Source organism: Paroedura picta, chromosome 1 (assembly GCF_049243985.1).
Source record: "Paroedura picta isolate Pp20150507F chromosome 1, Ppicta_v3.0, whole genome shotgun sequence".
Classification (NCBI taxonomy): Eukaryota; Metazoa; Chordata; class Lepidosauria; order Squamata; family Gekkonidae; genus Paroedura; species Paroedura picta.
This window is the reverse complement of record NC_135369.1, coordinates 25,180,680-25,194,311: the sequence shown is the minus strand read 5'-3', so window position 1 is coordinate 25,194,311 and position 13,632 is coordinate 25,180,680. Positions and strand designations below refer to the sequence as shown.

Below are 13,632 nucleotides of genomic sequence, written 5' to 3'. Positions count from 1 at the left end.
TGGCAAAGTGAACAGACGCTTCTATTAGGAACCCTTGGGACAGTAACTCTCTCTAAGCCTCACCTACCACACAAGAACAAAGTTTGAGTCCATGCATGCAGAAGTCTATACCCAGAAAGAAATTTTGTTGGCTGTTAAGGGTGCTACTAAACTCTAACTTTGTTCTGTTGCTTCAAACCTACATGGCTACTCAGAGACAAGAGGAAAAGGCGAACTCTGCTCAACACCAGCCTTCTTACACTGCCCTTTCACTGAAGAGGGCATTGTTTCCTTTCATCCCAACCTGCTCTGAGGGCATCAGTCATCAGGTCATCTCCTCCCTTCCACAAGCCTTGCTTTGCATCAAGATTGCACCACCCACGAACAATCCTACTTGCAGGTGCCACATAGCCTGGCTTGTTCAACCTGCTGGAGAGACGGAGGGACCGGCCTGCAATGGGAGACTGAAGGACAGGAAAGGAGATGCAATTAAAAAATGCTATGCAGGGGATTGTTAGGAAGGGGACTGGAAAACAAACCAGCCAGTATCATAATGCCCCTGTATAAATTTATGATGTGCCATTTTGGTCACTGTCCCTCCAAAGATACAGCACTGAAAAGATTCAAATGGGTAGCTGTGTTGGTCGGAAGTAGCACAATAAATCTAGAACTATAAAGCTTTCTAAAATCGGAGTCCAGTAGCACCTTTAAGACCAACAAAGATTTATTCAAGGCGTGAGCTTTCGAGCTTTCTGAGGAAGAGTGCTTGCACTCGAAAGCTCATGCCTTGAATAAATCTTTTTTGGTCTTAAAGGTGCTACCGGACTCTGATTTTATTGAGCACTGAAAAGGGCAACTATAATATTAAAGAGGTTAGGACTCTTAACTCGTAGAAATTATGACTGAGGAGTGATATGATAGAAAAGACATTTCTCACAATACAAGAATTCCTGGGCAATCAATGAAATTAATGAGCAGTAGGCTTAGAACAGATAAAAAGGAGTACTTATTCACTCAAAGAGTAATTAAGATGTTGAATTTCACTGCCGCAGGAAATGGTGGTGGCAGCAGCAAGCATAAACAGCTTCAAGAGAGGACTGGCTAAGCTTATGGAGTAGTGGCTGTGAGCCGCAAGCTACAGAGGGAACCAAATTTGAGTTTGGGAATTCCTCACTGTGTTAAGACACTGTCTTGGGGGGGGGGGGAGACATCACTGTAAAGGAAGGTTCAGAAACCGTGAGGTAAAAGGTCGTAAAATTCAGACCTACCCCTGGGGGGGCAAAATTTTGCGCGGAAAGTTTTGCATTGTTTGATTCTTTAAGAACACCAGTGTGACAGTTTGCTCTTGTGTTGAAAGGGAGTGATTCTTCATTTGCTTTTTTGGTGCCTCAATGGAATGTGGCAGCTCCACCTAGTGAAGAAAGCCAGCTACAGCCCTCCTTCTCATCCTCCCGCCATGACGGCAAAAATGTTAATAAACAAATTATAAATTGCTAATTAGACAGGAAAACCTGCTGCAAATTTATGCTCTGGATCAGAGAAAAGCAACAGACAACCTGAGGACCAATTCTGGCTTCCAAACCCATCTTTGTTTAGTCCCTGTTGGTGCTCCTATCTTTTAGTCAATCAAAGTGTGATATATTTTTTCACTTTTAGTTTTACCGGTAAGGAAAAGAATCTATGAGTCAGTATAAGCATTTGACTGCTCACCAGCTACGGTCACAGTGCTTCAGTTCCCACAAGCCGTTCTTACACCATGCAAGACACCTGCATTCTGTACCGTGCAAATCCTGATTGCTAGGAAATGCCAGCTTTATTAGAACCCAATGAGTTTCTTCTACTTGACCTCTGACCAGTGTTTGTGATATCGAGTGAATTTGGAGAACTGTATTTACTAGGAATATTTATGATCTCATGAGGCTGCTTTCTATCGAGTCAGATTACATTCCAGGTAACCCAGTTTTGCAATTTCTGACTAGCATATTCTTTTCTTGGTAAATGTCCTTTTTATAGAAAATGCCAGGATTTGAGCCTTCCTGCAAATGTTGCCCAAGCATTATGGAGAGAAGAACACTAAAACTGGGATCTTCCAAAGATGCAGATGCTGCAAGTTCCAGTTTTGCTCCTACATCTTGGTTTGGATGCACAAGATAAACTCAAATCTCACCCCCCTATCAATCTTAATAGCCAAGATTAGTTGGAGCTTGTCAGTGTTTAGAAACCAAGCAGTGTTGATCATGGTTAGTATTTGGATGGGGGACCGCCAAGGTGCTATGGAGAGAAAGGCAATAGTTAACCAGCTCTTGCCAAGGTCTCTAAGCCTTGAAAACTCAATTTATTTTGGGATTTATATCCCTGCCTTTGGAAACTCATGAGGTGGAACCTCATGGGGCTGCCATGAGTTGTCTATTATTTGACAGGACAGTTTCTTTTACTTCTTAGTTTTGGAGAAGAGCTGGGTTGTTTATTCCCCCTGTTTTCACTACCCAAAGGAGCCCAGCTGGCTGCACATGAAGGAGTGGGGAATCAAACCCGGCTTCCCAGATCGGAGGCTGTTGCTCTTAACCACTATACCACTTTACAGGGCTGCTGTGAAGATAAACATTAAACAAGAATTATGAAGCATTCTGGGGCCCCAGCTGTCAAGGCTACTTACAGGAAAAGGCAACCTGGTTCTGCTAGTCTGGGTGCTGGGCAATGCCACGATGTCAGGGGATCCAAGTCCACCCTGCTGGGTGCTTGTTCTGAAGCTCTCTCTTCATGCAAAGACCTAGAATAGACAGAAGAAGGAAATGATCATGCTTTTTTATTTAGATGATTAGCTCACTCTATTCTGAAGGCTATAGAGTGAGCAATATTTATGGGGATACTTTGGAAATCCCTCTCCACAAAGTCCTACCTTCCAGCACTTGATAAGCTCTTAGGGGCTTGATCATTTCCCCAAATCCCTGCTTCCTCCCTCCCCCTTTTAAACTGATGGCTAGTGCTGCTAACCTCTGGGGGAGAACTGAAGTTATTCTGGAATAATAACATTTCCAGATGACAGTGAACATTCCTCCTGGAAAACAAGGCAGCTTTGGATAACAGAGTCCACGGTATATCATAGATTTTAGATCTTTCCCCAACCCCCCCATCCCCATCCATAGGCTCCACCCCCAAAATCTCCAGGTATTTCCCAACCTGGAATGGCAACCCAAGAGATAGAGGAATTGCGGCACACATGCAAACACACACGTGGATACAGCCAGAGTAATATGGCCTGCATACTTGAGGAGTCCTCTATTGTTGTTTTATTTACAAAATGTATATCCTGCCTTTCTACCCAATAAAGGCCACCAAGGTGGCTAACAATTAAAACCCAAATATCCTAAAAGTACATCATAAAACTGATTAAAGACAAAATTAAAATACATCTGTAGAACCCCACAAGGCTGGGAGGAGGGGTCATTGAAGAAACAGCCAGATAAACCAAAATAGCTTCTCCCTCATCTTCAGGAAGTCTTGTTTTACTGCTTTTTGTGGTGGCAAAAGTCACTTAATTTAATCTTAGTCATAGTGAGGAAACCAAAGTTAGACTTGTATACCTATTGCCTGTCTGAGGTCTCCTTATATCTCTTTCTGAGCTTCTGTGATATCACAGAACATCCACAAACATTCCAGCAGTTCAGGGGAAGCTGTCAACAATAAAATACTGACAAATAGCACTCTTTCTGCATGGCAAGCACAAAGCTGGTGTTGAGTGGCATCATGGTGTGGTTGGAATAGGACCTAAGAGAACTAGGTTCAAATCTCCATTGTGCCATAAAGCTCCACTGCACCACTATCATATACTTAAAGACAAGATTGATTGGCCTTGTGGGGTACAAGGGACAACCTTTTCTCTGTAGCTGAGGAGATGCTCATTTATAAATCCAGTCATGAAAGTGGAAGGAGGAGGGGTGGTCAGGGGTGGAGGATGGAAGGTGATTGGCTGGCCACTGGACAGACAGGCAAGCCAGTAGAAGGAGGCACTCAGGGGCGTGAGAGCTACCCTGAGTGGATGTTAAGTGCTGAGTGGCGCTCAAGCTATGAAACACGCTCCTCCTCCAAGCCCTTACCAGAAATATATTATGTGGAACAGATTGTTTCATTTGTACCAACTTTCTTGCCAATGGAGACCAAAAAGGCTTTCATCATTCTCCTCTCTTATGTTTTATCCTTAGAGCAGGGGTTGTCAACCTGTGGTCCTCCAGATGTTCATGGACTACAATTCTCATGAGCCCCTGCCAGTGTTTGCTGGCAGGGGCTCATGGGAATTGTAGTCCATGGACATCTGGAGGACCACAGGTTGACTACCCCTGCCTTAGAGCAACTCTGAGGTAGGTTGGACTGAGGGAATTTGACTCATCCAAAGTCATTCAGCAAGAATGACCTAGGACTTGAACCTAGGTCTCCCAGATCCTAGCTGCATACTCTGCCCTCTACTCTACACTGGCTTTCCTTCAAATGTTTGTCTGTCCAACTTCATGAGGTATTCTAGAAAGTCTCACCTCTGATGAGAAAAAAAAAGAGTTTGGTTAAAAGAAGATACAATCAGGGCCATGCTTTTAAACTAATTTGAATGTGAATTGATGGTTCTCATTTCCCTATGGGAGAGGGGGGGACCTACTTAGAGGTAAATGCTTGCTCCAGAACCCTTCTAGCAACTCCTTATGTGGAATATTTGACACTAAAAATATTTTACACTGGTTTGAATTGCAAGCATGCTTTTAATTGATGGAAGAAAAAGCCAGATAATTATTTTATCACACCAAGGTATTATTATTTTATCACACCAAGGTAGCTATTAAAACATACATAATTAAAACACATCTTTAAAACCATTAAAACAAAGAAGTAGGTATGCTGTCCTTTTAATAGAATCATAGAATAACAGTTGGAAGAGACCTTCTGGGTCATCTAGTCCAACCCCCTGCACTATGCAGGACACTAACAACCCTATCACTCATCCACTGTCACCTGCCACCCCCTTGAACCTTCACAGAATCAGCCTCTCCATCAGATGGCTATCCAGCCTCTGTTTAAAAACTTCCAAAGATGGAGAACCCACCACCTCCCGAGGAAGCCTGCTCTACTGAGAAACCGCTCTCACTGTCAGGAACTTCTTCCGGAGGTTTAGACGGAATTTCTTTTGAATTAATTTCATCCCATTGGTTCAGGTCCATTCCTCCGGGGCAAGAGAACAACTCTGCTCCATCCTCTATATGGCTGACTTTTTCTCACAGTAAAAATAATGACACAAGACCATCATGAAAAACAATGGAAACTAAAATACTCTTCTAAACATAAAAACAAATACAAATCAGGGCAGGAAGGAGGGATCACTGAGCGAAAGCCAGACAAAACAAAACAGTATTTGCCCATTGGGAACAAGATGGCAGGGAAATTCGGTACTTACCAGATTCAGGTTTTCCTGATTAGTATAACTTGAATCAACTGAATGACCGAATCCATATTTTGATTCGGGTTTGGTCTATTCAATAAACTCAAACTGATTTGCCTGAATAAGCTGCCAGACAAGATCCTCTCCAGGAATCAGCTGTTTGGTTGCTCAGGAGCTGGCTCCAGCAGGACCAGGGCAGGCAGGTGCATGGCTGAGATTCCTTCCTTCCTTCCTCTTATATGCTGCCACTCCTAGACCAGCTTGTCCATAGTGGCTTACAACATTTATTCATAAGGCAATAAAATCAACATAACATTAAAAAAAACCCTCCCGCCTTCCACAAACATCCACCAACCCCTCCCCAACCAGCTGCAAAATTGGTGCCCCATATGTCTTGGGAGAAGAAAAGCACGCAGGGTACCCGAAGGCACCAGAAGAAGGCCGGATCTTTAAATGTCTCCCCAGCAGACCTGTCTGAAGCTGCAGAGAGCAGGCTTTTCACAGTTTTACACAGGTCTGCTGGGGAGAAAGACCTCAAGTATCAGCTGTTTGTTGGGCTCTGCACTGGAGGGGAAGGCATTTTAAGTGGTTAAGCACAGATGTCTGTGGGGAGAGGAAAGGAAGATAATTGTAAGCCGCTTTGAGACTCCTTTGGGCAGTGAAAAGTGGGATGTAAAAACCAAATCTTCTTCTAAATGAATCTAGTTCCATTTAATGCCTCCCCTTTCAGTACCGTCAAAACTGATCATCTGTTTGCCGAGCTATGTGCTAATGTGGGGAGGCAGCCTATAAGTTCAAATATTTAAATGCCTCTTTTCAAGCACAGAGCTGGCCAGTGAAAGGGAGACATTTAAAGACCCTGCAAAACAGCTGATCCTCATGATCAGCTGTTTAGCAAGGTCTTAATCAGCCAAATCCAGTCCAAGTTACTTCATGATTCTCTGACTTGACTTGTTTAATGAGATGTGTGATTCGGCTCGGATAAACCCGAAAAGTACTTGAATCAGCATTGGTTCAAGCATTTTCGGACTTATCCAAACTGAATTGAGACTCTCTCTGGAGAGAGTTCAGGAGCTTTGGTGCCACAAACAAGCAGGCCCAGGCCCTCTCCTTGGTTGCCACTGCCTAATCTCAGAAGTTGGGAGCACCTAAAGCAAGCAAACTTGTAAAAGAGGGCACTCAAAGCTGATGGGTTGGTTCATAACAGAGTAGGCAAACCTTCATGTGTGCTGGTCGTGAGCCATAAAGGACCTTAAATGTCAAGACCAGATCCTTCAACACTGCAGATTGGGAGTTTGTGTATAAAAAGCTGCCTGTTAGGCTTTTGTCTTGAGGGGAGAATGAAGCAAGATAATGCCCTCTGTACAGCCATTCTATGCTTGCCCAGGCTCAGAAACCTCTAGTGAGAAACATTACAGAGCTATTCTCGTAAGAGTCTTGTGGCATCTTAAAAGTTTTTGTTTCAGCATAAGCTTTTGCAAGCTAAAGACCATTTCATCAGATGTGTGAAACCTCAGCCAGCAGGCGATTGTGTGTACATTTTTATATAATAAACTTCCTAATAATAAAAGCAGTCGGAGGAATAGATGGAGGTCTTCAAGAATAAGCTGGGTAGTCATCCATCAAGGATGACCTAGTTTTGGATTTCCTGCGCTGAGAAGAGGGATGGACTGAATGACCTTTAAGCAAGGGATGTTTCTTGGCCTTTCAGCCTACTTTTCATTATTCTTGCTGTTTGGGGGAATCTTATGAAAAATTCAACAGATGGAAGGTTGGGGGGGGTTGCACCTGTTGAAGTGAGGGAAAAAAGAGTTGTTAAAGTGCCACATGTTTCTTTTCTACTTTTGCTGCTGTTGTTGCTAACCTCCTCATGGATTCTAGAGATCTTCTTCAACAACAGAAATCAGTTCCCCTGGAGAAAATGTCTTCTTCGGAAGGGGGACTTGCTAGCATTATGTAATGCCTCCCTAGGCTCCACCCCCCAAATCTCCAGGGATTTCCCAACCTGGAGATGGCAACCAGATTTGCTGCAACAGATCGACTCGGCTACTCCACTGGAATTGAGCGCAATACCAAAAATCCATTATAGTATGATGATGAAGAGAAAGACCAAGAGTTGCCAAGTGATTTCTGCAGACAGACATTTGGACAGCCAAAGCCGTTGCATGACAGATTTACGGAGGTGGAGCTCCAGATGACTTGAAAATATCACAGAAGAAGCTGAGACGACAAGGACATGTATGCAATCACACACTGCTTCATGCCTGACACTAATGAGGAATCTGTCATGCAGGTCTTTCAGCACCTGCTGTGTTAAAATTTGGCAAAAAGGGGTGGGGTGGAGAACCACTATTGGAGATGGAGCCTGTGAAAATCTTCCCCACAGAAACAGGTGCTACAGAGGGTGCAAAGCTTTCTTCAAAAGAAATACTTCCTGGGAGTATTTCACTAAAGAATTATGGTGCAATGCATTCTTTTCATTTGGCAGTGGATTTGCTCATAGGGAAGAACCATTTTGAGACTCACGGTGGAGATCCATCTCCTCGAAACCACCATTTTAAAGAAAACAAATGGTTTTGTTCCTGTTTGCTCACTCCTAAGAGATTACCAGAAAAGAGACCACTTTCCATGGGATGTAAAATGCCTCACTTCAGCTCACCTCTAAATACTACTTGTATTCTTCGGACAGCAGCCTGAATAGCCCAGACTTAGCAGGGTCATCGATAATTAGTACCTGGACAACCAAGTACAAGGAAATACAAGGAAGACCAGGGTTGCTATGCAGAGGAAAGCAATGGCAAACCACCTCTGCTCCTCTCCTGCCTTGAAAGGCCCCAATGGGTCACTGTAACTCTGTTGCTATTTGATGGCACGTGGCCCAACTGTGGCTCTCCGTGGGCTGCAATTCCCATGAGCCCCTGCCAGAATGTGCTGGCAGGGACTCATGGGAATTGTAGTCTATGGACATCTGGAGAGCCAAAGTCGGGCCACTCCTGCAAGGCTATGTAAATACGTGGAGGACCAGGATATATATTAAGGTTTCAGGTAACTAGGTAGGACTAGAAAAAACTACTTTTTTGCCCAAGATTCTGCATATCCATTGCCAGAAAAGGCCCTGATGGACCAGTGCACCACTTACTCTATGGCAACTTCATATGTTCACATAATCCACAAGTTCCAATTTATTCACAGGCAGATGCAAATAACTGCAGATTTTATCCCAGCATGCTTTGCAGTAACCGAAGATTTTTCCATACCAGACACAGCCTAACCTAATTAAAACGCCTCCTCCACTCCATCTTAAGATAACTGCTCTTCAGACAGTGGCTCTGGTTATGCCCAGCGGCATCTCCCCCATCTTTTGTTTACTTAGCACCCAACCTCAAGTACAGCTCTGATGAACCAGAAAGCTCACACACTACTTGGCGAATTTGCTTGGTCTTAATAAAAACATGAACAAACAAACTCTCTCTCTAAAATTACAGCTGGTTTTCCTCTGCTAATACCACCAATCCAGAAATATCTACTGGCTTGGCGGGATATGCTGGGGCAGTGGGTCATTGCCAGCTGACACCCCCTTGAAGTCGAGGTCTGGATCATAGTGCCAGTGTCCCAGGCTCCCTGGAGCAGACATAATGCCAAATACGGGTCAGGCGGCCAAACCAGGTCACTTGACTGCACTGGCAGTTCAGCCTCCTGGGGGCTCAAGGCCTGGTCCAACCCTGCCCGAGGGAAACAAGGATAAAGGTAAAGAGGATTTCCAGAATAGTAATGCTCACTGAATAAACAGTTGAGGCCAGAGACTGTGGTACTACGGGTTTGGAAGGGGCCACCCCATATTCACAAATACGTGTGTTCCCCCCCTCCCCAAGATCATGCACTTATATATTCCACAAGAAGCCCCTCTTTGACAGATAAGCAGGGGAAGCTAACAGATTCAACCAGCAGAACAGTTATTCTGTTTTAAAATCTCTCACGATGCTTTAACATCTATGTCAGCCTCCAGATGGAGCTTGGCGTTCTCTGAGAACTGCATCAAAGAGCAGATCCCCTGAAGGAAATGGTAGTTTCAGAGAGTGGGTTCTCTGACATCAGAATCAAACAGAGCTGGAGAAGACCACAGAGGACCATCTAAGTCCAGCCCCCCACCTTCTCAGGGACTTAAAAATCACACACTCCTGACAGGGGCTCATTCAACCTCCTCCTAAAAAGCTCCAATAAAGGAGACTCCACCACCCTCTGAGGAAGCGTATTCCAACTACAAACAGCCCTCACTATCAGAAAAGGCTTACTAGTATTCTAGGTCAGGGGTAGTCAACCTGTGGCCCTCCAGATGTTCATGGACTACAATTCCCATGAGCCCCTGCCAGAAAATGCTGACAGGGGCTCATGGGAATTGTAGTCCATGAACATCTGGAGGACCACAGGTTGACTACCCCTGTTCTAGGTGGCACCTCCTTTCCTGCAATTTGAACCCATTGCTCCTAGTTCTTGCCTCTAAAGCTGCAGTAAACAAGTTGGCCCCTCCTTCAACATGTCTACCTTTTAGGAATGCTAAATGCAGCGATCCTAATACCCCTGGGCCTCCCCTTATTGGCCCTTAATGGACCGCCCTCTTCTTCAAGCGACACATACCCAACTCTCTCAATCACATCCCTCTCTTCTCTAAAATCCTCTCCCTCCTCGAGCACCAGGAACTTCCCAAACCGGAGTTGGCAACCCTGCGTGGAAGAACAGAAACAGACTCCAGGAGTGCAGAGTCCTCCTTCTCAGGAGAATGTATCCCTGAGCTTGGACTGCGTGTTTGCATATCGCCAAAACAGAATCTGCTCCATTCCTTTCCCAGGATGCTGCTATCGATCACAGCAAGGAGGACTGCATTCTTGCAAAATCTGGAAGAGAATCTTGTGCCTTCACTGAACATGGTCCAGGCAGGGAGGAGGGGAAGAGACTGAGGAGCTGAACCCATATGTAAAACATCTGTGAACGGTACAGCTTGAACATTCGCCTTATCTATGTTTTTCTATAGGTGAATGCAGCCTTCCAAAATCAAGGCAGGCATAGGGGGTGATAAAAACCACTGCGAGAAAAAACTGACAGATCCACAGATCCAAAACAGAGGAAAGCAATGGACAATGCCTTCCCATCCCCCTTGATGCCAGCCACTGAGGGGGGGGGGGGGGGCGGGACTGTCGAGCCAAGCAGTCAGGATGGGCCCGATGCCAAACAAAGGAGCATCCGTGTAGATTATCTGCAGATTACATAGGCCAATTGACCAGGTTATTCTTAGCTTCAGAGCAATAAAGGAAGCTTATACTCTTAAGGACTCTAACAAAGGAAGTCTACTCTAACGGCACTTTTTTAAAGACATTTTCCTCTAGGCCATGAGGACTAATGTTCAGAAAGGTTTTCATACTTAGGTTTTATTGATATTTGATGTATTATATATTGTACACTGCCCTGAGCCGTATGGAATAGAATCATAGAGTTGGAAGGGGCCATACAGGCCATCTAGTCCAACCCCCTGCTCAACGTAGGATCAGCCGAAAGCATCCAAGAAAAGTGTGTATCCAACCTTTGCTTGAAGACTGCCAGTGAGGGGGAGCTCACCACCTCCTTAGGCTGCCTATTCCACTGCTGAACTACTCTGACTATGACATTTTTTTTCCTGATATCTAACCTACATCATTGTACTTGTAGTTTAAACCCATTACTGCGTGTCCTTTCCTCTGCAGCCAATGGGAACAGCATCCTGTCCTCCTCCAAATGACAACCTTTCAAATACTTAAAGAGGGCTATCATGTCCCCTCTCAACCTCCTTTTCTCCAGGCTGAACATTCCCAAGTCCCTCAACCTATCTTCATTGGGCTTGGTCCCTTGGCCCCAGATCATCCTCGTCGCTCTCCTCTGTACCCTTTCAATTTTATCTACTAGAATAGTAGATAAAATGGAAGGGTGGTATACAAAGTAATTCATTAAATAAAATATTTTCCGTCCTTTTTTCCCTTCAGAAAAGTTACTAGGAGCCAGTGTTGTGTAGTGGCTAAGAGTAGCTGCCTCAAATCCGGAGAACTGGGTTTGATGCACTACTCATACAGATGCAGCCAGCTGGGTGATGTCAGGCTAGTCGCAGTTCTCTTAGAGCTGTCCCCCCCCAGAGCTGTTCTCTTAGAACTCTCGCAGCTCCACTTGCCTCACAAGGTGTCTGTTGTAGGGAGAGGAAGGGAAAGGTGTTTTGTAAGCCACTTTGGGACTCCTTTGAATAGTGAAAAGTGGGGTAAAAAAGCCCCAGCTTTCCTTTCCTTTCCTTAGGCATTTCTGAGACATTCTAACATTTCTGAATACTGCATCTCCTCAAAGTAAGACGCAGTTCTAAAACCCATTTTTCAGTACAAGAACACTTCTGTGTAGTCACCACTACCCACCCGTTTTCTTAAGATTACAGGGCAGAGTTTACAGGCAAAAGGGTATGGCTTGCACAAGTCCCAGCTCCTCTCATTTCAGAATTGAGCACACTCTGCCTTTCAACGTGAGCTCTGCCGCTCGGCCATACCAAAGAAAGTACCACTAAGATCCCCCACTCCCACTCCCCTGCTCTACTAATACCACAAAGACTTAATCTCTGCACTGATTGGATTGAGGGCCATTAACAGCCCAGGGCACTAACAGAGCTATAGGCCAAGAAAGAGCGGCATGTTCACACCACAAGTGTGACCTTTGTGGTCTCAGCAACCTTTGCAGAGCCGCTCCCTGCCCCCTCTCTGCAGAATAAAACTCAGGCTCAATCTTCCCTTTCCTCAGTCTGAGGAAGAGCGCTTGCACTCGAAAGCTCACCCCTTGAATAAATCTTTGTTGGTCTTAAAGGTGCCACTGGACTCTGATTTTCTTGTGCTACTTCAGACCAACAGGGCTACCCATCCTCATTCAGTATCGTTGAAAGCTTTGAAAGCTGGGACAAAAATGCAGACCCCTATGAGGACCCTTCCCTCTTGTGCTGCACAGCTGCGTGGATACCTCTTGTTCACAACCTGTGTGTGTCATGACAAGGGCATGCGTCTTTCGGCCAAGTGCTGCCACATGATGCAACACGCACATCGCCTCACAGATACAAGTGACTGTACCATGAGGATCGATGAGATGGCTGCCTTAACGGCTGATTTGGGGCTCTGTTATGGATGACATCGGGAGAGGGGCAGATCTTGTTCCAGAGGCACGACCCACAGCACAAAAGCACATAATAGCAAATGTGTCTTTGTATGATAGGCCTGTAACCATATTTAGACATGCAGCTGCACATGCAAATACTCGGCATGCTCCACGCATGACTCCGTATACCGACTTAAAAAAAAGGAAACAACATTCTCTGAGAAACGCAAAGAACCCCAAGATCATGCGCACAAACCTGCAATGCTGACACACAAAACAAGTAAGCACCCTCTTGAGGCCTGCAGCTATTGAGGCCCGGAGAATGATTTGTGGAGCACACACATACGCATACAGAAATCCTAGTCAGACACACAGTACACACCTCCAGCGGCATCCACATGAATCAAAAAGGAAGGCATCATTTCCCCTCCAGACCATCAATGAACACAAAAATACTCAGTGGGGAGGGAGGGAAAGGGGAGGCTAATGCAGAACACAAGCCTTATTCACATACCACCTCCACCCCAGCAGCAGCTGATAGCTAGAGACCCAGCCGTTCGTTCCATATCCATCCAATATGTGCCAACAACAGGGACGGATTCTCCCCCTCCACCTCCAATTTGGCTCTAAGCTACCTGCAAAGGGAAGAAGGGGGGAAGAGAGAACCCACATCATGCATATATTGCCAGCCAACCTACCCCTAGGGCCTGCTGGCTACCAACAGCAAGAGAAGAGGCTGCAGCTATGGCCGGTTGGTTTAAGCAGCACAGGCAAGACGAAGGGAAGGGGGGGCGGTCTGCAAAGGGTGGGGTAGGGAAATAGGACAATAGTATCCCAAGGCACCCTCAGGGGGGTTCTGTCACAGAAAGCCAGCTGGAGTGGGGGTGGAAGACAAAGGGGGAAAGAGAAGGTTCTGTCTCAGGAGGTCGAGGAGGGAAGAAGCAGGTCTGTCTGCACAGAGCAAACATGGGGTATAAACAGTCCTGGGGAGAGTTTTCTTTGAAATCTGCCTGTGAAAGCAGTTTGAGGGGCTTTGCCTATTCTGTAGAGGGAATCGGTGCCGAATGGCCCTGGATCCTTTTCTA

At 45.5% G+C, this 13,632-nt stretch overlaps 1 protein-coding gene across 3 annotated transcripts in view; it reads right to left on the bottom strand.

Moving 5' to 3' along the window:
* SPTBN2 (spectrin beta, non-erythrocytic 2) overlaps positions 1–13,632 on the bottom strand; it is a 106,024-nt gene that overhangs the window by 83,950 nt on the left and 8,442 nt on the right. For all 3 annotated transcript variants that reach the window (XM_077328907.1, XM_077328916.1, XM_077328925.1), the window contains exon 2: positions 2,636–2,749. The gene's annotated coding sequence lies outside the window, so the exon portion shown is untranslated. The remainder of the gene's footprint in view (positions 1–2,635; positions 2,750–13,632) is intronic.